The 22,578-nt window shown below is 40.1% G+C and overlaps 1 protein-coding gene across 1 annotated transcript in view; it reads right to left on the bottom strand.

Annotated features, from left to right (window-relative positions):
* LOC5579820 (putative adenosylhomocysteinase 3) overlaps positions 1-18,027 on the bottom strand; it is a 62,771-nt gene extending 44,744 nt beyond the window's left edge. The window contains exon 1 of the mRNA XM_021838850.1: positions 17,908-18,027. The gene's annotated coding sequence lies outside the window, so the exon portion shown is untranslated. The remainder of the gene's footprint in view (positions 1-17,907) is intronic.
* Between the last annotated feature and the right edge of the window lie 4,551 nt (positions 18,028-22,578).

The following is a 22,578-nucleotide window of genomic DNA, read 5'->3' as shown; positions in this document are numbered from 1 at the left end:
GCGATCGAGGAATTGTAGGTTAGCAGCCATGGGCCGAGTTAGTTGGCGTAACATTGTGACGCAGGTCATGTCTTGAAGGACGTAGAACCAGCAAAAGTAAAGTAAAAGTAAGTAAGCTAAAATTGAGAACGGCATCAGATTCGACAACCCAAAACCTACTAGAGACACATAATTTGATTCTTGAAACACGCAAAAATGTAATTTGTGTTACGCTGTGCTATAGGTACACTAACTCTAAATGTATCAAGCGATCTCGTCATCATCAGGAACGCACAGTCGCAAGATCGTGCATCGTCAACGTCAGTATGCAATCCGAGAGCCACATTTACTCGGCTGCAAGTTGCAACACGTGATGCACTCGCTGGGCTTTCGCTCTCTCTCGCCGGTGTGCAACTATGGAGCAACCAGTGGCGCATTTCCATCCCTAAATTAATCCTTTACAAACTGCCTTTAGGTATGTGATAGTGTGAGTGCGAATAAAGGCCGCACTTGCTGTTGTTAGCTGCGGAAGGATGAGCGCAGAAAGTAGGCACGTGTCTACCGGGAAAGGAAGGTTGCTGTGATAAGAACTTGCTTTCTGCATTCACTGTGTATGTATATCTATCTAGGCCTACATAGCCACAACATTGGTAAGGCTCAAATTGAATACAGCAATAAACAGCAGGTGTTGGTCGCAGCGCCTGCCTGGAGTCAGCTCAGACAAGTGGAAAATATTGAGGGGAAGAGCGAATAAAGCAGGATATCGGTTTGAGTGAAAATAATCTAAGAAGTTAGTAATGAAAGTGACCACGACTTTAAGGTAAAGCTATCCTGAAGGTGTGCGACTATCTTTTCTAAGAATATTTTACAGAAATATTGGTAGGAATTCCTACAATAGTTCCTGGAGGGTTTCTTGCAACAAAACCTTGAGGAATCTTACGACAAACTACATTAGAAAAATGGAAGAATCTCTAAAGTACGCTTTTACAATCCAACAATCGCGAAATAGTTTTTTTAAGACTGGGATTAGAATGCAAAACATTTAGCAACGTTAAATCATCTTTATGAAACCACAAACGGCTTCCATAAATTACACTGCTTGTGGTAAACCACACACCATCACCTGACCCACTGAGCAATCGCCAAACTCTAATGAATATCGTTACAAGCGCCAATCTAGTAACAACCCAATCGACTATTATCATTGTAATAATCACTTCGAGGGCAAGTAGAAAGCAGGTGCCACCTTCATTCGCTTTGATTTACAATGCAATCACGACGCGGCTTTACACACGCTACCTAATGCAGGAGATAGTGAGAATTACCCTGGTACACACATGTGACGGAATTTCATTACGGACCGACCGTGCTAACTAATGGGCAGCACTTAGCGGCTTCATGGGAAAGCACCGAAGAGCGATAAAACATTTGCTGATGGAGAACTAGTTTGGTCGCTTCGTTACACTTCGATCTAATCGATTGCGACATATTTCACGGTTTTACTGCAATAAATGGCGAAAGCGCGTTTCCAGGGGTGGTAGCGACTGAGCGTCTCTAAAAATAGGAATTTTAGAGACCTTATGCTTGAAAAAGAGATCATACAGGAAACAAGACAATAAAATATTAAAATAGAGACTTGCATTGAAATAACGACTAAATCTCTAAAAAGAGACCTGCTACTAGCCCTGCGTTTCCAGCTATTCATCGAACATACGCATTTATCGAACCCATATTTGACGGTTTAATGCGCGTTACAAAACGTGGGCGGGTGGGTGCCATGTGTTTTTCCACCAGTTTGGGCCATAATTTTCCAGCAGAAAATTTTCCTCTAGCCTTGATCGTCACTTCCCCTCAAAAACAAAATAACTTCGCATGTTTGCACCTCTCGGGTCAGAGGCGTGATCAATCTTCGCTGTCGGATCTGCAATCGATGTTTTTCAATGAATATAACACTACATAGATAGAGCACGATGATGGGCCAGCAACAAATGGCAGTGTATTTCGTGTTCCATTATAACGTGGGTTATGCAATCACGCTGCCAGACCAGAACGGTCGACACTTCTAGGGCGTTCAAATCGGATTTTGGTGTTCTCCAACGTGTCATGATCCTGGTACTTACTCAATTAGTAGCGCAAATCGTTCACTCAAATTCGCCTCGTGTTGGCAAACATCACGCATTCGCATCATCTGAGACTTTAAGATGTTCGAACTCGAAGTTGATTCCAGTTCTGCTGAGTGTCGCTTGACCTACTTCTGGAAGACACGCGCTCCGTTCGAGTTGTCGCCCCCTTTCTAGACGGGTGTTGAAAGTGTCACTTGAACTAACGCAAATATGCAACTAGCTGCAATTGTACATGCTGCACTCAATGCAGATTGCTATTATTTCGATTTCTTACGTTCCAACATATATGAGTGGTGTGCGTGACTCATTCCCCTCATTGGCACCACGCTCTGCTGTATCACCGTCATCGGCGGGCGGTAGACGTTGGAAGAAACATACGTTCCATGAGCGGTTCCAGAGCAACGCAGAAGGGAAGCATAAATACGAATACATCTCTCCTGAAAAGTTCATGTTAGTTTTATAAAAAAGAAGATGGTTGGTGTGTACAACTCTCGCTTAATTTATGATCTCGACTCATTGGTAATCGGGTGTGTAGCTTGTTGTTACTGAATAAACGAGTAGATTTACACATGCTATTATGAAGAGAAGGTCCTTTTCTATCTTTCACTGGTTGGTAGTTTTCATCTCGGTCCATTCATTCGCTTAAGGTGAAGATGAATCGAAGCCAAACTTCCAATTTTCAAGAATCATGACCCGTATAGGCCTGAGTGAAAGCAAACATACTGAAACTCTCACCGCTCAGCGAATACCTAACGGATTCAAATATTTTTTGTCAGTATACCCGAGCAAAGTCGTATCAATACAGAGTCAACATTTTTCCATAAATTTTTCCAAAAACCTTAAAAAAATGCATTTTATCAGACTTTTTCTACCCCTACAAATTAATTAGAACCATTTAGAACTATTAGAAATTAACATAACAGGAATGTTTCCCTTTTCTTGATACTTTGAATTCTAGAAGCTACTCCTTGTTTTCTTTATCTGCCAAATAGTGACATTAGTGACCATTTTACTGGGAAAAGTGACTAGCAAGTGGCTTGCTACCACCACTGCTCTGCCCATAACTGCATAACAGTCACATTCGACATTTTTGGAAATTTCGAGTTAATACCGGGGAGAGTCATCAAATAACAAATACTTTCGACCCACTTACTAAAATCTGTGAGATTGTTCTAGAAAATTCGAAAAAAATACCAAGTTGTTTTGTCACATTGGCAATTGTAACCGCATAACAGTCACATTGAGATTATACATGAGCCTTATAATGCAGAGGCAACGAAATTTGTATCAGGTTTTTTTCTGACTATTCACCCAGTAAGCGATATGAGTTGTACAAAATTTCAGCCTCAAATAAACACTTTTGAATTCTTAGTGATTTTTTGAAATATCAGTTCCCTCCCATACTGCAATAAAATGCAAACTTGGTATCCCATTTACTCAATGCCTACTTTTGTCGAATGTTACAAATATGCAGTTATGGGCAGTGCTCTAGGGGCACAAAAGCACAGCACTCTTTTCACCCGACCTTACCCAGAGACCCACCTAAATAACTCCGGTCACACGAACATTTCTACTAGGCAATGGTTTTTGATTGGACAGCGATATTGAGCTGACAGTCGTGTCATTTTACTTCCCGAGTAATGAGACACCAAATTGAAACGGCGAGTAGGCTCATGGGGCGACTGCCTCCATACCGTTAAAACCTTAGCAGGCCTCTGGATACGTGCGGAACCCGTTCATTAGACCTATTCATATTTTCAAAAATGTCTGGAAACTCCCCAGTCAACTAATACTTTGATTTTTCATTGCGAAATGAACTTCTGGCCAAAATTTCACTCAATTTAGAGTAAATTTAGGTGTGCTTCAAATCAATTATGTGTTTTTGGGTTATTTTCAAGCTTTTAAAAATCATAACTATCGAACGAAACATTAAATTTTATCGGAAATACCTCTACATATTAGTTCATCGAATTCTACGAACTTTTGCCGAATACGATTTTAAGATTGGAGCAAGTTTTGACATAGTTTGGTTGAGGTTTGTATCTCGAGGTTCTTGAAAATCTCTTTTTTCGCGAAGTCTTTTTACTGAAAAGCATGCCTGCATGAAAATTTCTGATTTTTAATTTCTAGACATGATGACTATGCACACCTTAAAGTCAATCCCATTTAAAGTTACCATTTACCTTACGAAAATAAATTGTAAAAAATAGGTAATTATGAAGCACATTTGTAAATCCACTGTGGGTGAGCCAAGAGCACCACCGTGAGCCTCAAAGAACACAAACAATGAACACGTTAGCACGGTCTTTTCTCAGTCGATGATAATGATTGTTTTCAAATCGTTCTAAATGATCAGTGAAATGCGATCAAAACAATCATCACTCGGAAAGAAAAAGCAATGCTAACTTGTTCAATTCATTCGTTTTCGGTACATGTGTCATGCATGATTTAACTATCATCAGGTTGCGACGCGGTGTTCGATCTTTGGGCATTTATTGTAATTTATTGCCTTAAGCAACATGTAAACTGTTGATGGTCAATGAATTCTCGCGGAACATTACTAAAGGACCTATGTACAAATGAGAGATTCTCTCCTCTCTCGTTCTCTTTCGATTATAACAGTGGAACACTAAAGATTTTGGGAAGTTTTTCACTATAGATCGAAAGCCAATTTCCTTGACTAGCGTTTCATACAAAAAACGCAACAGAAGAGATTAATGTGACTCAGTTATTAATGAAAGAGAAAGTAAACAAAGAGAGCCTCTCAATGTTAGATAGGTCCTTTAGTAATGTTCCGCGAGAATTTATAAATGTATTATGTTTGATTCTCGTTGACTAGGGCCTGAAAAAATAATGTCAATGGGTGATTTATATACCATGTATATTGAGAAAATTGTAATTTCTGGGTACTGTGGAGAACAAATTTGGATCAAACAATTTTAAAACGCAATTTAATTTTATTAGCGTGTTGGACAAACTTTAACAGAATAGAATAAGCTTTCAAATAGTGGTAATAGCAAGTGGTTTTGACTTTCCACATGCTAGTTATGATTTTTCAAACTTTGAAATTATCCCAAAAACACATTTTTAACTTGAAATACTTGCATACTGAAATCTTTATCAAAGAGCTGAAAATTTGACCAGACATTGTTCTTGGCATGACAATTCCGAATACTGCTTGACCGGTAGATTTCCAGACATTTTTTCAAATATGAACAGGTCTACCGTCCATCTTAAGTGATGAGTACAGTTGGATTCCGTTTTTGGTATGCTCCGATTTTGGCAACAAAATGGATCCGTTTTTGGCAACATTTTTCAATGCCATTAACATTTGTAAATTTTTGTAAATATTATCGTGTCTGTTGCTTCAGTCAACTCCACACCGATTACATTCCAGAGCTCCATTTTCGTCGATATTTCCCCAAATCTCACCAACTACTAAGGACTCGCGTACGCGCTTTTTTACTTCAGAATGGTCATTGGTCATACATTGGCAACGTTTCACGAGGCCAATAATCTCTACCAGTATATCAACTAAAGACCAATCTCTTTTCTTAGGCATTCATATTGAGTGACCAGCCCACTTAAGTCTGCCAGTAGGTGCTAAAATTAAAAACTTTGTTCTTCAGATTTAGAACAGCTTGGTTGAACAAAGCACCAGCAGCGACATAAGAGAAACAAAAAATCTATGACTCACACAGAGTTACAATCATACATTTTGTCTCATCTTTTTGGCTCACTGTCTTTATTATTATGGATTTACATATATTGCGCATGTTAAAACACTCCGCAATAATAGATACAACTATGTACAGCAAAGTGTCGTGTATGATAACTTTCTATAAATTTCCCTAAATAACATGACAAATGCGAATACAGTCCAAACTACAATTTATTCTTAATGATATCATTGAAGCATGAGATAAATATGACTGAGAGTGTTTTAACTTTTTGTCTGTGGTATTGGTGTGTATATTGATCTTTCTGCGTCAACAATTTAAAGCTACTTTCCCTCTTTTTTATCGACTCTGTAATGCGTTAGATTTGTTAAGAGACGATCCAGAATTCTGTACAAGATTGTTAATCAAGGATACAAGTCACAACATCATCAAAATGTTCCTTACGAGCTGAATCAGTGAGTTTTTTAACTGTACCCTGGAGAATCCTTAAGTGATTCTTGGTTCTTGTGGGATTTTTCAGAAATTTTAACGAATTCATGAGGATATCTGCAGATTCCAAGTGGACACTTAGGGCTTGTTGAGGGATCCTTAGTGTTGGGAACCGTCATCGTTGGCGCAATAAACCAAATATTGAAAGCAGCTCTTGTGCTAGCAGCTACAATGCTGAAATTTATTATTATTATTTCACTATTTTATAACATTATATATACATACATTTTGGTGTTTATTTCTAACTTCCCAACATGCAGCCTCCCAACACTTCGTCTTTATACTTTCCACTTCTAATTTCAGTCTCTCTCCGTGTTGCCAGTTTCACATATAATTCCACCACAACATACCCCCACCCGTGAAACTGGTAACCGGTCTGAACAGTGGTTGATGTATTCACATGGAATGACCATCATCTGGATAACAACACATCGGCAATACTGGTGAAGCTCATTCAGCTTTCCATTGTTCGTTCTCCGACTGTTCATGCTGTTGCCACCGGGATCAAAGACAACAAACACGACAGCCACCGTTGAAATCTTTGCATTGTTGGATCCACACTTGTTGTACATTTCGCCTCATAGAAATCGAGCAATGCTTCGCTTCGTTGGAATTGAAATACATTCTATCACTTCAGGATTATGTATTTTCTGGTCAGCCGCTCTCACCGGCACGCAGTCATGACCATTGGTATTTTTGTGATGAGATACTGATGACGTCATCACGGGTATTCGTGTCGACGAAAATACTATGACATCATCATGGTTTTGATTGCGATTATCTTCCAACTGTGTCGTATCTATGTCGCTTGGTCCTACAGGAACGTCGGTTAGACACAATTGAGACGGATGAGGGATTCTCTGCATCATGAGATGCTATGTGCGGTAGTACATCTTTACCGCAATGTACCTTTATCAACGCTTCCCTTCTGGCTTGAAATTCCAGCTGAATCTTTCGTGTGGCTTCCTTGTATACCCTCTCGATTTCAGCTATCCCACTGGCGTATTCGTCCTCGATACGCTGCACTTCGTCCTCGCAATGCTTTTGCCACAACTTACTTTGCTCCTCTATCTCTTTGAGCCTTTGTATTGTGGTCTCCATTGTGCATTCGCTGCGTTGCATTTGAACAAAATCATTGCAGATTGTTGGGAACCGTCATCGTTGGCGCAATAAACCAAATATTGAAAAGCAGCTCTAGTGCTAGCAGCTTCAATGCTGAAATTTATTATTATTATTTCACTATTTTATAACATTATATATACATACATTTTGGTGTTTATTTCTAACTTCCCAACATGCAGCCTCCCAACTTTTCGTCTTTATACTTCCCACTTCTAATTTCAGTCTCTCTCCGTGTTGCCAGTTTCACATATAATTCCACCACAACACTTAGAGTGTATAATTGGTTATCGAGGATTATGTCCAAAATCTGGTGATTCCTAATAAACTCTAGGGCGTCCTGTAAATTTTAAGCGGGATAATGTGAATTTCTAGTAGTACTTTTAATATTTCTGGCGAAAGCTTGTGGATTTTGAAAAGGTTCCTAGAGGAATTTGCGGTGTGCTAGTGGTAGCCTAATAATAATAAACTTTTAAATTTTTCATCGGAGACTTGAAAATGTTCAGCAACATCGCAGCGGAATTCCAAGATGTTAACTCCTAGGGGACGATTCAAATATGACGTCCACCGTTTTTTGAGTTTGCTAGAACCCCCCTCCCCCCTCTGTCACGCTTTTTCCAATACCTTCTACACGTACTGTCACACTTTCGTAGACCCCCTCCCTCCCTCTAACGATGGACGTCGTTTTTGGATGATCCCTAGCAAATTCCTTAGCAAGATCCTAAGAACTCTATGCGAGATCTTACGGATGCTTGGCAAGATGCATCAGAGCTCAAGCGTTTTTTTTTTTCTGTAGATTTCTCATACCTGAAGATTCCTATAAGGTTCTTGAGGTTTCAAAACAGGATCCTGTAAATTTCAGTTGATTTCATAAGGTAGGTGTAAGACATATATCAAGCTCAATTAAAAATTATTTCAAGTAAAAATTAAATTTTGGGGGGTCCGTAGCCTTTAGGTTACGCTTTCGCTTCATAAGCGGAAGGTCATGGATTCAATTCCCAGCCCCACCAAAAAATAACCCGTCCAGCCACCAGAAGACGCCGCACGAAGGACCGTGCTTAGGGGACCACATCCATCCTCCGTCAGTATCAGATGGTGACTGAGACAAACTGACCCACTTCGCAGGCAGCTAGCCCAAACGACTCAGGAATACGGCAAAACGAACCACCTCAAGAGCAATGGACTATGGCTTATGGAAATCGATTGGACCAACAGCAGAGCACTCTCCTACCTGCTCGGTGTGAGAGCAAAAGAGCAGAGGAGAGTGAAAGCAGATGTAAATATAGATTAGTTAAAAATAGAACTGTATCGGTAAGGAAGATACAGATAAACTGATTCCGGCACAGTAGTGGCCATGAGCACGGAGTGCCTTAAAAAAATTAATTCTACAATATTACAAGTCACATTTATGCATCATCTCATGTTTATGTTTGCCCTTTTGATGCAGTCAACCATTCATCATAAAATACTTAAATTTATCAGGAACATAAATTGAAGAAGCAATGCTAAACTTACCGCATTTTTCAAATTTTACGTTCCAAAAGTTAAACTGATTTTAAATGGTCATTTCATTAGAAAAAAAAACTCATGCCGTTTTGCAATACCCAGCGCTTTTGATTCACAAATACGTCTTTAAAATAAAACAATTTTTTTTTTCGTGTTCTTTCATAGTTTTAAGAAAATGTCCAGTTCTTCAATAAAAGTCACTTATGCGATTATTGGTTTTACAAGGCCCTCTTATACAAAAATTATACATAAAGCTTCTAAAAAATAATTGAAGACGTTGAGGCGCAAAAACGCCACCAGAAAAATGTTTGCCAGATTTAGCATTACGGGGCTTTAGATTCATAGCATAGTATAACCCTTCGCGAAAATGCTTCGAAGTGAACCTTTTCGAAGTCTCAACGCCTTATGATTCCATAAAAATTATGTATTAACATTGTAATGATGTTTTAGAAACCAATAGTTGAAAAATAAAATTTGAAATATGGGTTCCGATTTTGGCACGGTTCCGTTTTTGGCAACTGAAAATTTCAACTTTGTTGCCAAAAACGGAATCCCACTGTACTAGGCTCGGATGACCATTCCCGACTAGCGCCTTTGTGGCTCTGTACACGATCCTCATAAGGGATCGTGTCAATCTTAGCATGGCCTCTCTGCTTGCACAGATAAGCAGTGATGTATTTGATCATGTTCAGTTCGCGTTCCAGTTCAATTTATTGAACGGAGTGATCAAATAGGCCTGCTCATTGTGCAGTTCAAAAATTTGAACTCTCGTGAGCAGAAAATTGAACGCAGATTGTTCTGACAGATTTCACGGCATCTCACCGTGCCAAAGATGAGCATGAGCATGAGCATGAGCATATATGACCGTACAATTCGTAGTTGCTACTCCGTGATTGACTAGAGCAATCGAAGTTGCACAGGGAATTAATGAATGGGGCTTGGGATTAGCTTACCATTCTTCAATGTGCACAAATCGAGAGCTCAAATTTTAAAAGTCAATAACGGCGCCGGCCACGTCCTTACGGTCATCGGGGAAGGGAAGGAATGTTAGCTAGACAACCGTTGTTACTAGAGACCGAAGAATCTTCTGCATCTCCACAGTTGTCATGGAAAGGATATTGAGTTAGTGGGATAAGGTAAAGATCTGGGAGTCACCAGCGGTTGGTGATGCGATCCATGATACAATCACGCCTAACCCGTTTAACGCCTATAAAGTGTTCATCGCTCACTCTCGCAAAAGCAAGCGATATGATCTACAGATCAAACACTACTGACCCTATCCGCGAATCACGCCACTATTTATACATGCCACGCGAGCGACGCGCAACATGATTGATCCTGCTCACATCACCCGCCCCCACAGGAGCAAGTAACACGAGCAAAGGATCAAACACTACTGACCCTATCCGCGAATCACGCCACTATTTATACATGCCACGCGAGCGACGCGCAACATGATTGATCCTGCTCACATCACCCGCCCCCACAGGAGCAAGTAACGCGAGCAAAGGATCAAACACTACTGACCCTATCCGCGAATCACGCCACTATTTATACATGCCACGCGAGCGACGCGCAACACGATTGATCCTGCTCACATCACCCGCCCCCACAGGAGCAAGTAACGCGAGCAAAGGATCAAACACTACTGACCCTATCCGCGAATCACGCCACTATTTATACATGCCACGCGAGCGACGCGCAACACGATTGATCCTGCTCACATCACCCGCCCCCACCGGAGCAAGCAACGCGAGCAAAGGATCAAACACTACTGACCCTATCCGCGAATCACGCCACTATTTATACATGCCACGCGAGCGACGCGCAACACGATTGATCCTGCTCACATCACCCGCCCCCACAGGAGCAAGTAACGCGAGCAAAGGATCAAACACTACTGACCCTATCCGCGAATCACGCCACTATTTATACATGCCACGCGAGCGACGCGCAACACGATTGATCCTGCTCACATCACCCGCCCCCACAGGAGCAAGTAACGCGAGCAAAGGATCAAACACTACTGACCCTATCCGCGAATCACGCCACTATTTATACATGCCACGCGAGCGACGCGCAACATGATTGATCCTGCTCACATCACCCGCCCCCACAGGAGCAAGTAACACGAGCAAAGGATCAAACACTACTGAACCTATCCGCGAATCACGCCACTATTTATACATGCCACGCGAGCGACGCGCAACATGATTGATCCTGCTCACATCACCCGCCCCCACAGGAGCAAGTAACGCGAGCAAAGGATCAAACATTACTCCACGGCATCTCACCGTGCCAAAGATGTTTATATATAAGGTGCTCAAAGCAAGACATTATATTTTTTCAACTAAATTGGTTTTATTATTGATTGAGGAAATCTTTTTCTGGTAAAAACCAAAATCTATACATTGATTGTGCCATTGTAGTCCATTGCAATCTGAACTCTCAAATGCAGAAATATGAACGATCTTTCGACGGAGAAGATCTGAGGTTAGTCATGCAGCAGCAGTGCGCATTAGGTAACGTTCCAATTCACATGAAAAAAGGCCGCAGTGGGATGCAAGTAGCCTCGGTCAGGCTGCCTATTGACGCAGCAAAAGAGGCCCTCAAAATCGGCAACATCAAAGTAGGCTGGTCGGTTTGTCCGCTTAGTGTGTATGAACGCTATCGGCTGGTAGTGTGCTTCAACAAGTGCCACGAATTATGTCATATTGCACGGTTCTGCAATGGGCCAGACAGAAGCAAAGAAGGTCATAAGGCCCAAGACTGCCAAAAAACACCGAAATGTCTGATCTGTGCCAACAACGAGGACAACAAACACGTAACAGGAGACCCAAGATGTCCGGCCTTTGAACAAGCATTCGCAAACATGAACCGGAGATAGTGCAAATAAACTTGAACCACTGTGAGATTGCCTAGCATTTGTTGTGGCAATCCAAAGCGGAAATGAAGTGTGTCGTAGCTATCATCTCTGAGCCATACCAAATCCCACCTAGAAATGGAAATTGTGTAGCAGATACAAGTAAAACAGCGGCAATTTGGACGGTGGGAAGATACCCCTTTCAGGAAGCGGAGCAATGCGCAGAAGGCTTTAAACATTTACCTTTTTCGTCGCCGGTGTCGGGCTCGATGTTGCCTATCTACAGGACGATGTCCAACTGATTACATAGAAGAGAACAAAACAGCTTCGTACTTTCTCCAGTACACGTCAGAAAGAGAGAAAACAATTTGAATTCCAGTTTCGTCAAATGATAAAGTTGTTCGGCATTGGAGATGAACATAGATTCCCAAGCATTTAATTGGGAAACTTTTCGGACGCTCTTTTTAAGCTTCGCCTTGTCCCAGTCTATATTGTGTTTGAGTTTAACAGAATGTACTGCCACACTATACTCATGGACTCGTTCGTTATCCACAGCGTTTCGGTGTTCCCTCGAACGGATTTTAAGTTTCCTTCGCGTTTGGCCAATATAAACTGATGGACAGTCTTTGCATGGAATCTCATAGATTCCAGACAAATCTTCCGCAGGGGTCTTGTCTTTGAGGGCACATAAATACTCCTTCAGTTTGTGGCCACTTTTTTGGGCTGCCTGCATTCCGTGCTGTTTGAGAATGCCTCGAATGGGGTTGGATAATTTTGGATAAAACGGCAAACTTATCTGTAGGGGTTCTTCTTTTTGGGGTTGAAGTGTAGTAGCAATTTGGCGATGTTTTTTTCCGTTCGTGTTTTATTTTCTTTTATTTGTCTATTTAAAAAGAGAAAACTGCTCTTTCAGTTTTGACTTTTGCACATTTTTACTTGGGCCTTAATGTATTCTTATTCACGGAAAAATGACAGAGGCTGTAGCACTAGCGAAGGCGTATCCCAGACAGCTTGTAGAAATTGGACAAGAGAGGTAAATCACCTTCTTGAATTGTGCTCAAAGTTTCGCTGATATGGTAATACAAGTCCCTTCAGACTGCATACATTTTTACTCTCTATATCTCGATATCCTCCTTATCTCGATATTTCCATATCTCGATCACGGTGTACTAAAATTAAGAAGGTGATATACTCCGAAAACTGACAGCTACTTGACGACGTCATTCCTATCCACCTCGAACAAATTTGCGAAAAAAATGATCTAGTGGTCCGGAAGGTATATGGTACGATAGGAGTGACGTCACATGTTTTTAATGAAACTCGATATTTACATCAGTGAAGAGACTGCCTTGTTAATTTTTATGCCGTGATCTCGATGTGTTTCTGTTGATTTTTCGTTCTCAATTTTCTCTCCCTATGTCAATATGAGCAATTTCGAAGGTTACTAGACCAAAGTTTTGGGATTCAAAACAAATGGGGAGCGCAAAATGACGTTTGTTTGTATATTACTTTCTTGGCAACGGAGTGTTTTTCAATCTAGTATTCATCAAAAATTTGTTCTATGTCTCGATCTCTCCCTATCTCGATGGTCCCTTCGATATCGAGATGTGGAGAGGCGACTGTAACACAATTATGGCAAATTCGTTAAATGCTGTAATGATTGAAGCTGCTGTCAAAAATTGTTAATATTCATCTTCATTACAAAAATGACCGCTCACTATGAACAAATTTTCTCGCATGCAAGTTAGTTGCATACAATCCCATTGTCAATTTAATAAAATTCCTAATTTCGAAAAACTCTTTGCGATGCTTGAGATTCAAATGAATTGAGCTGAAATTGTGCAGGGAGTTTTTGAATATCAAAAGGAAACTTAAAGATCGCAGCAAGCCGTGTGCGCGGGCGGCTGCGTTTTGAATTTTCTGTCACGTTTACCTAGGTTCCACGTGTTGGAATTTTTCAAAATTCAGCTTGTGCTTTGAAACAATTTTTTCCGAAACAAAGCTTTGCGTAGTAGAATTTAATGAAATAAAAACAGTATTTAAAAAGCTACATTTTTTAGTGCAAAATTGTGAATCGGAAAAAGTGGAATAAAAGTGTACCCGACGTGAGTGTTTTCTGGCATGAGCGAAAGGGGATGAAAGCGCAGTGGATGGAAGCTTTCATGGCGATGACAGCTCCACTGTGGCCTTCGATCAACTTGAGATTGTTCTGATTATTATTATTTCAAGTTTTATTTATACACTGAGGCAAAAATACGTAGGTTTTCCATAAATCAAGACTTATGAACCAGCCAAATTATGGTTTCATTGCACGCTTAAACATTTCGAAAATGGGATCATAAATTTCATAAGTGAGAGCTTTGAATTCTATAACAACAATTACTTGAAATATTTATCACAGCAATCGCTAGAAGAACTACTCCGCTTTCGATGTTGGTTAATCGAAAACAGATCACATGTTATCAAAACATGTCAATTTTTGTGCACGCCTGAAATTAAAGGCGAACAACATTAGCGAGTGATAATACGATTTGAATTGATTCCATTGCGTTTAATACCGAATTTCATAGATTGACTTATGAAATTCATTACTGAAATTCTTCACCAAAATCATAAGTAAAACTTACAAATTTCAACAATAATCGTTGTGGCGCCAAATCATAATTATTCCTTAAGAAATTATTAAGATTTTTTGCCTCAGTGTATATCAAAACACATAGGGGAAAGTGGTCCTAAATGCCACTTTGAGGATTTGTGGCGTTTTCGAGTGTGTTCATTGAAATTCACTTTCAATTTACATACATAAATTGCTGTTTTACGGGAGGGGGATCATAGTAACTTAACATAGTAACAAAAGAGAGTATCGTTGAAGAGAAATCGTTCATGTCAATTAACCCCTAATGAAGGAACAGTGTCAAATTGTCATTTTTATGCAGTTCTTTTCAATGGTTCTCTTTCAATGTGTAAACTTTGTTCAAAATCACGTTAGCTTAGTTTGCTTGAAATTAAAACATTGTACATATAAAGCAGGCCTGCCCAACCATTTTGGTTCTTTTTTGACACAAGTGGTTGGTGCGTTCGCAAAAATAGTCCGATATTAGAAATGTTTACCTCAAACGAAAGCCTAATAGTATATCTGTCTGATCTATGTATAAATATTTGAATTTGTTTCAAACATTTTGCTAGCGAGGCAAATAAAGGCAAAAATCAGTCCGGCCCGCGGGCCGCACGGTTTTTTCAACCAAATTTCATCGGAAGCCAAAAATATAAGATAAATTCTAACTTCATGAATTAAATAGATACACAACAGAGCATTCATTTGAGGTAAAAAATGTCACATCGGACTATTACTGCGGACGCACCAACAATTCACGTCAAAAATGAGACAAATAGGTTGAGCAGGCCTGATATAAAGAGATTTAGTCGACCAATTTTGACGATTCGATGAGAATTTTCTGGAATTCTTTATCTTAATCTAAGAAAAAATCACTGATTCCATAATTCACACAGTCCCATTCATCATTATCACGAAACAGCTCTGTGCCGTTGTTTAACACATCCCCTTCGGGACACAGCACAGAAGAACACTGAACGAAAGGTGCCGCCGTCTTCGTTGCGAATCTTCCCTCCCACTCTGGCCTACAAGTATTTTGTGGCCAAATTCTTCATCGTAACAATTTACTGCTGCAGCTTCATGAATCTTCATTCTCTCCTCAACGAATTCTTCTTTTTCCATGGGAATATTGAAAAGGCGGTGTGCCATTGAGTGGAACGCGGCTTGTTTTTGTGTGCCATAGTGGTTAGAATCGGACGTTTTATACCGATCGGTGGATGTCGGTTTTTGGTAGGTGTCACGGCGGGCGATCCTCAGGGTTCTATTCTCGACGCGACTCTGTGAAATATTATGTACGATGGTGTCTTGAAATTGAATCTTCCCAGGGGCGTAAAGATTATTGGCTTTGCGGACGAAGTGGTGCTATTGGTAGTCGGACAATCAAGAGAGGAGGTGGAGGTACTCGCCACCGAGATGATCGATACTGTAGAAGATTGGATGCGGGACAAGAAGCTGGTGATAGCCCACCACAAAACTTAAGTGGTTATGATCAGCAATCGTAAGGCAGGGCAGCAGGCAAAAATCACGGTTGGTGGTTGCATCAGCAACTCCAAGCGCGAAGTTAAGCATCTGGGGGTGATGATTGATGATCGGCTTAATTTCAACAAACATAACATATCGACGCTTCGATTAAAAACAGCAAGAAGCGGCTGCTTGCGAGCTGTCGACTTGGGGCAGTTTTTGTCTGAACATGGTTGTTTCAGACAATACTTGCACATGGACAATTCGGCCACACAAGGTCGTCATCCTGTTCCGAATGCATCAACACGGAGGAAACTTCGGAGCGTATAATTTGTGTATACCCGCGGTTCGATCTGGATCGAGAGATGAATACCATTCTTGGTGATGATGTAAACGTTGACAATGTCATCCAACGGATGTGCAACCATGAGGTATTTCCGGGGGACACATAGGCTTCTTTCCAAAGCCGATTATATCAATGAGAAAAATCTATACGTCAAGGTCTTGTGTTTTACTTACAGAGCATGCAACAGATTTCAAGGATCAAACAATACTCCGTTTTTAGACTAAAATGCACATCAATAAAAAAAATTGCATTTTATTCATATTGGCGCTTACGTGCGACTATGCGAAGATGGGAAGTATACACCTACATTAGACTTATTCACACTTTAAAAAGTTCTCGGTTCAAGTCCTCACCCGTGCCTGATTTCATCAAGATTAAGAGGCCAGTTTTATGTTTAAAGGACATCCACATGACTCAAAAAAAAAGTAAGCACAAACGTAACAAAAGTTCATTATTTGCAATCGATTAGTCAAAGTTTGGTGAAGCAAGTAGGTACCTATATAGAGCGAAATTGTAATTTTGTTTCATTCTATTTGCTCTAAAAGTGATTTTTGTGAAAATGTTGCTCTATAAGTTCACATTTTTACTCTTTCATGTAATTAGCAGAATCATATTATTTAAGGATTTCCAAATGTTTTCTTCTTGAAGCAAACTAGCTGGCTTGGCATAAACAATTAATATTAAATATTTAGGTTTTTTTATTTAATTTTAATAAATAATTGGTTTTTTTTTAAAACGTGCTTTGAAGTTTTGTTTATTATTTGTCTGGGTATTTGCGTCATTGCTGTAAAGAAGGAGTAGTACATGTGAAAACAATTTATTGTAGCATTCATATTGAAGCCACCCTCTTAAGGGAGCGTTTACCGTAGTCACTTAGGCTGAGGACCACCGTTAAATTTATAAAATGATGGCTGATTATTGACAGTTCCCACTTCTTCCATCAGGTTTTCTAATCTAACTATTAAATAGTTAAATAAGTTTCAAGTAGAGACCGCAAACAATAACCAAATGAGTCAAAACCCCTCATCCTAGCGCCGCCTATGCCTATGTTCTATGCCATTGTTGTGATTTTTGACACCCACCTGAGCCCACCTCTCGTCACCCACCACCCACAATCGATTGCTGAACACCAGACTCGAAGAACGGGGTTAGAGTTCGACCCCGACTTCGGAACCAGGGCCACACGCGCACCGATATTTGGCTAATGTCAAGGTCGTGATGTGCCGTCGTCGAAACTATTACTATTTCACCGGAACAAAACAATCAGCGGGCGCCCAAAAACAAGACAATCGCACTTGTTTTTATTTACATTTTCCACCACTGATGATGACGACGGCCAAGGAGCGATTCGGGGAAAAAGCAAGATTGCCACATCCACAACTTCACCACAAATTGTTTATTCCTTATTTTTCCACGAAAACCCTTTCTTCGTCTCATAATACATGATTCTGCTTCTGGCCCGTCTCCAAATCCTCCTACCTGCACCTTTCCTCATAAATCGCTTCAATCAACCAAACGCCAATGACGACTAGGTTCGTGAATAATGACGACGATGATGATGGCCGACCTCTAATGGGACCCTTCTTATGTTGCACTGATTTTTTTGTTTTCCGATTTCATTCGCACTACGCAGCGCTATTCCTTGAAAATTCGATTCCTACACATTGCCAACACATTTCGGCACCGATTTTGCAACGAATTATCACTAGAAAGCCGACAAAACTTACCGAAAATTGCACAAATTCTAGGAACTGAAACAGAAAACTTCGTCACCGTCCAGCTGAAGAAAAACTTTCGACTCGGATTTTCCTCCGTTTGCTGATGATGACAGTTCGTCACAGTTTTTTGCATAGAATCTAGGGATGCTCAAGAAGATGGGTTCTGGGGACGCGTGACACACGTTACGCTGTACAATTCTCGCATAACTTATGATCTCACCCTACAAGCCATTAAGGGGACACGGGAGACCGTGTTATTTTTCCTATCTTTCGTCTCACTCTAACAATTATCATCAAAGTTTTGTGGAAGCAAATCTCGATTACTTTTTCAAATCGACGTAAGTAACTTCCATACGGTTTTGAGAAAATAAATTCAGAAGAATCACAACCTGTCTTCTAAAACTGTTTTAAAATGAATCACTTTTTTAACATTTTTTCGCCGTGTACATTGCTTGAATTTTGCATACAATAAGCTCATGTTCAAAAACTAGGGAGTTCCTGTTATTTCCCCCAATAATTTAATTATAAAATGATAAGCTGATTTTTTCAGTTACTTTCGACGTTTTTGTACCAGTGTAGAAACGACTCAAGCAGTGTTTTGTTTTGATTCGTGGTTAAGTCACTTTGTCTCTCCATACAGCGGAGCGGCGAAAGTAGTGGTTAGGTTGCGAAAGTTGAAAATCTTACTTTCGTCGTTTTGTAAATCCGGAAATTGAACGTTCTAAAAATGAAAAATCAAGTTGGTTTAGAGCGAAATGTGTAGAATTTTGTCTGCGAAACACGTAGAATCGATAAAGTAAGTTTGTATACTTTTTTGACTTGAGTCTGTTTGAATACGTTTTCGAGAAATCTCGAGTTTTAATGAACCGATAAAGCTGAAAATTTATCGGGTTGTGCACTACATATATAGAATCATAGTGATACATTTTCGCATCGATATATGGAGTGGTTTTTGGGATTTGCTTCTTGAAATGAATAGGGTGATTATGATGACGTCCCGTGCGGCCTTAATTCTGTGACTTCCGGTGTTTCTGAGTGTAGCTCGTTGTTTCTGAGCATTTTAATGGATTTAAACCACAGAAAAAAAGGACTTCACACTCTCATCATTATCCATCGACCACCTTTTTAACAGTCGATTCAAATATATTGTACACACTAAGCTCTTACGGCGAATTTCACCGTCTCAACAGCTGAACAGTTCGGTGAAATAAAACACCGTAATTTCGTAGGAATTTTACGGATTTCGGTGATTTTTTACGGAATACTGTGAAAATTCACCGTACTCCGTAAATTTATTTTACCGAACCGTTCAGCTGTTGACATTTCACAGGAATCCGTAAAATAATTTAAGTGTGTAGGTGGTCAATCCACCACCCGCAGCGCTCGCATCGTTTTTGTTCGCGTTTGACGTTTACACACTACCACCATCTGTTGGCCCATCGGCCAAACACAAAGATTTTAGCATTGGGCGTACATGTTCTCTCGCGATTTGTTCTTAGCACAGACAAACAGACGTAACACTTAGAACAAATCTCCATACAAATCATAGTCACGAGGACATGTACGCCCAATGCTAAAATCGGTGTGTTTGGCCGACGAACCAACAGATGGCGGTAGTGTGTAAACGTCAAATACGAACAAAAACGATGCGAGCGCTGCGGGTGGCGGATTGGCCACCTACCATATTTTTGAACCGATCGTTAAAAAGGTTGTCGATGGACAATGATGAGAGTGTGCGTCTGTTCGTCTGTGTTCTTAGTGTTACGTCTGTGTGTCAGTGTTTACACGTTCACGCTGTGTACTAGACTATCGAAATTCATACATTTTGCCTTATGAAAGGTGGAAGGGTTATAGCAATACGAACGCTTTATTTATCGTTTTAGCATCAACTCACATCAAGGTGTCGATAGCATAAGGCAAAGCTATGAATTTCAACATGATTTTTTGTGGCAAATTTTCATGGTTCCTACATATTTCGATAGTTCATTTACCTGAGCGTTATTCAACAACTCTATCGTGAAGAAAGGATTATTCTCTACCTGCTAGCAGTCTTCAAAGATCATCATTGCTGCACAAATATTTTGAAAAGCATGCTTTGAAATTATCAATGCTTCGCGTAGGATTCGCGCCTTTTCAATTCAATAGTTCCTAGCATCAAAAATAATGCATCATTGATTCAAATCATTTCACCGCAAACTGCATTCTCTAGACCTCGGGAAGCATAAAAACAACCCCTTTCAAAAATGCGGTTTTCAGCGAGCTTTCAATTGGAACTTCTTGAAACCTATCTCAAACCTATCTAAAGGGCAATGTAAACAGTATAGTAAATAAATAAAAGAGTTGTAGCACAGACAAACAGACGTAACACTTAGAACAAATCTCGATTAAAATCATAGTCACGAGGACATGTACGCCCAATTCTAAAATTAGTGTGTTTGGCTGACATCCGCTGACCGCCATCTGTTGGCCTGTCGGCTAAACACACTAATTTTAGAATTGGGCGTACATGCCCTCGTGACTATGATTTTGATCAAGATTCGTTAAAAGTGTTACGTCTGTTTGTCTGTGGTGTAACGTCAAACGCGAACAAAAACGATGCGAGCGCTGCAGGTGGCGGATCGGCCACCTACCATATTTTTGAAGCGACCGTTAAAAAGGTGATCGATGCACAATGATGAGAGTGTGACGTCTGTTTGTCTGTGGTTGTAGTCTAATGTACTTACCATGGGTATAAACTTATAATTTATATGAGTAATATCATTCGCTTAAAGATTAGCTCTTTCTACGAAAAAAAAAGACAGTTTGATGTAAAAGGTCAGTTATATTTTCGCTAGTTGAGGTCATTTATGTCGTCAGTATTCTGCTAGTACTGCAGTATTTGCTTATCATCACATAACTCAGAAACATATTTCCTATTGGCAAGAGACAATTTATAGTGGGAATTCGCTTGCTGGGGGTCCACTTCATGAAATGACTCGATGGTTGGATGTTCGCTGGTTGGAAAAAAAATCCAACTTAAAAGCACTCGAATGCCAAGAAAAGATGTCAAACTGATTTGACGTCTGAGTACCGGCGCATTGAAGTATCCCTATACCGGGTACCCCCGTTCGTTTGACCACATTTAGTCTGAACACTTTTTAAGCTGTACCCCGCTAATTTGCACATCGTTCAGATTAAAAATGGTTCAAACGTCATTTAGCTCATAGAACGGAATGAAGTGAGATGGAACGGAGTGAAGTGAGATGGAACGGAGTGAAGTGAGATGGAACGCTGTGGAACGGAACGCAGAATCAAAACAAAACAGTGAAAAAGGTAACCAAAAATACGTTTCTAGAATGACTAGATGTTCAAATTAAAAATGAACCCCGATGGTTTGCATGAAAAATTCGTAGAATTTTCATACAAAAAGCGTTACGAGGGAGTGGGTGGGTGTCAAAAGTGGTCATTTTTGGCGTTATGAAATTTGTGAATAAACCCTTAAGATGCACATTCGTAAATCCGCTGTGGGTGAGCCAAGAACACCACCGTGAGCTTCAAGGAATGTAAAAAATGAACACGTTAGCTGCTTTTTCTCAGTCGATGATAATGATTGTTTTCAAATAGTTATGAATAGTCAGTAGAGTGGTTCAAAAAATCATTTTTGCTCCACACCGCTTATTCGATTCTAGATCAAATTCTGAGTGTCCTCCCAAAATTTGAGCTCAATCGGATGAAAACTGAGACTGCACAAACCGTTTATAGTTTATATGGGAATAACTATGGGAAAACCAAGCAATTCATTCAATCGGTCATAGTGTTTGTCCATGTGCTCTTGAAGATTAGAACTACGTTGATATTGTGTGATAAATTTATCAGCTACAACTTTGCCGAAGACCGTTTTTAAATTGGACGCCCCAGTAATTAGTTATTAATTTTTGAATAAGTTGTAAAACTTTGGCTATAATTATTGGACTGTTCTGCAGGCATCACTGGATATATGCAGTAAAACATAGTAGCCATGATTTGTGCGTGCTATCTTTCGCGCCAGGTGCAGCAATGTTGCCTGTTAACAAGTTAAAAGAGCACTGCTGAAGAATTTGTGACTGGATATAAAACAATAACTAATTACTGAGGCGTCCGATTTCAAAACGGTCTTCGGCAAAGTTGTAGCTGATGAATGTATCTCACAGTATCAACGTTGCTCTAATCGGGCAAACACTATGACCGATTGAATGAATTGCTCGCTTTTCCCATAGTAATTCCCATATAAACTTTGAAGGGCTTGTGCAGTCTCAGTTTTCATCCGAATGAGCTCAAATTTTGGGAGGACACTCAGAATTTGATCTAGAATCGAATGAGCGGTGTGGAGCAAAAACGATTTTTTGAACCACTCTAATAGTCAGTGAAATACGATCAAAACAATCATTACTCGGTAAGAAAAAGCAATGCTAACTTGTTCAATTCATTAATTCGACGGTACATGTGTCATGCTCGATTTAACTATCATCAGGTTGGGATGGGTTGTTCGATCTTTGGGCATTTTTTGTAATTTATTTTCTAAAGCAACATGTAAGCTGTTAATGGTTAATGTTTGCTTCCCGTTGACTAGAACCTGGAAAAATAATGCCACTGTAAGTTTTTATGGCATACATATTCAGAAAACCGTGATTTCTGGGTACTGTGGAGAACAAACATAATTTA

This window comes from Aedes aegypti, chromosome 1 (genome assembly GCF_002204515.2).
Source record: "Aedes aegypti strain LVP_AGWG chromosome 1, AaegL5.0 Primary Assembly, whole genome shotgun sequence".
Lineage (NCBI taxonomy): Eukaryota > Metazoa > Arthropoda > Insecta > Diptera > Culicidae > Aedes > Aedes aegypti.
The sequence above is the reverse complement of the archived record's forward strand: the minus strand, read 5'-3'. Positions and strand labels throughout refer to the sequence as shown.